The sequence below is a fragment of the Achroia grisella genome, unplaced genomic scaffold (genome assembly GCF_030625045.1).
Source record: "Achroia grisella isolate CSIRO2021 unplaced genomic scaffold, CSIRO_AGI_Agris_v1 utg1697, whole genome shotgun sequence".
Classification (NCBI taxonomy): domain Eukaryota; kingdom Metazoa; phylum Arthropoda; class Insecta; order Lepidoptera; family Pyralidae; genus Achroia; species Achroia grisella.
The window spans coordinates 756-3,016 of NW_026712671.1; the positions used below are offsets into that span (position 1 = coordinate 756).

General features: G+C 58.4%; 1 non-coding gene across 1 annotated transcript; it reads right to left on the bottom strand.

Moving 5' to 3' along the window:
* Positions 1–408: 408 nt before the first annotated feature.
* On the bottom strand, positions 409–515 carry LOC131841426 (U6 spliceosomal RNA). The gene has a single exon (XR_009357451.1). It is a non-coding gene; the product is annotated as a U6 spliceosomal RNA (small nuclear RNA).
* Between the last annotated feature and the right edge of the window lie 1,746 nt (positions 516–2,261).

Here is a 2,261-nt window from a genome sequence, read left to right on the forward strand (position 1 = left end):
CCTCCCTAATAGTCGCAAAGGGCAGGGTGTTGAAGGCGTTCTTAATGTCTAGAGAGACCGCCAACAACACCCCACCCCGGGACGTCGCCTCTTCCGAGAGGGAGCGCACACGCGAGATCGCGTCGATCGTCGAGCGCCCCTCTCGGAACCCGAACTGCTTCGGGCTGAGATCGGGACCTACCTGAGACAGGTGTTGGACGAGTCGGCCCGCCAAGATTCGCTCGAAGAGCTTGCCGATCTCGTCCAACAGCACGATGGGGCGGAACGCCGAGGGAACCACCGAACCTGCGGGGTGCTCCGCTTTGCGGAGCAGGACCACTCTACCCGCTTTCCACTGATTGGGAAACCGTCCCGACTCCAGACACGCATTGAACAAGCGCCGGAGTCGGTCCCCTAGGGTGTTTAATAAAAAATGTGGAACGCTTCACGATTTTGCGTGTCATCCTTGCGCAGGGGCCATGCTAATCTTCTCTGTATCGTTCCAATTTTAGTATATGTACTGCCGAAGCAAGTACACGTCGCCCCAACCTTTTTTTTTTTTTTTAACGTGTGGAAAATATTCAAAAGACCGTCACCTCGCCGGAGGGATGGCGAGGTGGTGTGTGAGACTTGACTCACTAAAAACCACACGGTGTACCTACGAGCGCCTATGCCGGAGCCAGGGGATTCGCAAGTGCATTCTACCCCAGCTCCGACGGCGACGGCCCGCCCTGTAGATGTTGTAGGGCAGGCCCCATCTCGTTTTGTGGTTAGGGCGACCTATTTCGCCCTACTCCATTGTGGAGGCGTGTGGGTACACGCGCACACCTCCGGGGCCTTTGGATTGGGGGGACTGCCTCCCTCAAGGCAGTCACCCCGGCCCCAGTGGGGGATAGAGGGGGGCGGAGTTGGGTACGCCCCCACCTCTAGGCCTGGCTCTTCTGCGGCGGAGGGAAGCGGGACGAGCTGACTCCCGCTCCCTTTCCGCCGCCTCCTTCCGCGAGATAACTTCCTCGCAGAAGGAGCTCACCGCCAGCCACGATCTCTCGCTACTGATCATCCTCCGAACTAAATTCGGCAGCGAGAGATCGTCCCCCCCTATTCGTGTGAGGACACGGCGCTCACTCTCGAACGCTGGACATTCGTCCAGCGTGTGTTGCGCCGTGTCCTCAACACCTCCGCACTCGTGGCAGCCGGTCGTCGGCTCCTTCCTCGCCACATGACACAGATACCGCCCGAAGCATCCGTGCCCGGACAGTATCTGCGTCATGCGGTACGTCAGTGGCCATCTCCTATTCATCCACCGTTTGAGGATGGGACGGACAGCCTCGACGGTCCTCAGGCCGGCCGATGGACTGGCCAGCCTTTCTCTCCACCTGATCCTGAGGATCCGCCGAAAGTCGGACCTCCGCGCTCCAATCTCATGGCCAGCGGGTGCCTCCCCATGGAACGTCGCTCCGCGCGCCAGTGATACACTGACGCGTGGAGCTCCGCTACCAAGTCCCACGGAGGAGACCCCGCCAGCAGACCCGCCGCTTCCCCGGATATGGTGCGGTAGCCTCTAATGGCCCTGATGGCCATGGCCCTGTGTGGCCTGTTAAGGCAGGCCACATTTTCCCTACCTAGGGCCCCCACCCAGATGGGGGCCCCGTACAGGGCCATGGACCGCACCACGCCGAGGTATAGGCGGCGGGAACCTTCTCCCGGGCCCCTCACGTTTGGCAGCAGCCAGCTAAGAGCGCCGGCGGCTGCCATAAGGCGAGGGACCAGGTTCCGAAAGTGAGCGCGGAAGCTCCAACGACTGTCCAGGTCAAGCCCCAAATACCTAATACAGGACTTGACCCCCACCCTCTGGCCACTGACGACCAGCTGGGCATCCGAAGGTGGCGCGCGCCGAGGCCCATGAAAACATAGGACCTCGGTCTTCTCCAGCGCCACCTGGAGCCCAAGCCTCCTTATTCGGCCGACGACCAGTGCCACGCTTGCCGTGGCAAAGCGGGTAGCCTCCCGTAGGTCCCGCCCCCGGGCAGTGACCAAGGTGTCATCCGCAAGTACAAAAAACCTAACTAACCTAACCTAACTATATACACCATTAATAATAATAAAAATAAAGAAACAGACAAACAAACAAACACGAAAAAGTTGCGCTAAGACCTATCAAAAAAACACCCCAACACAAGCTTTTTTCATGTATCTGGGTATAAATCCTTAACGCTAGGATTCCTAGCTGAACCCGAACTCTATTCTACATCTGATGAATAATTATTTTTAGAAATACCGGT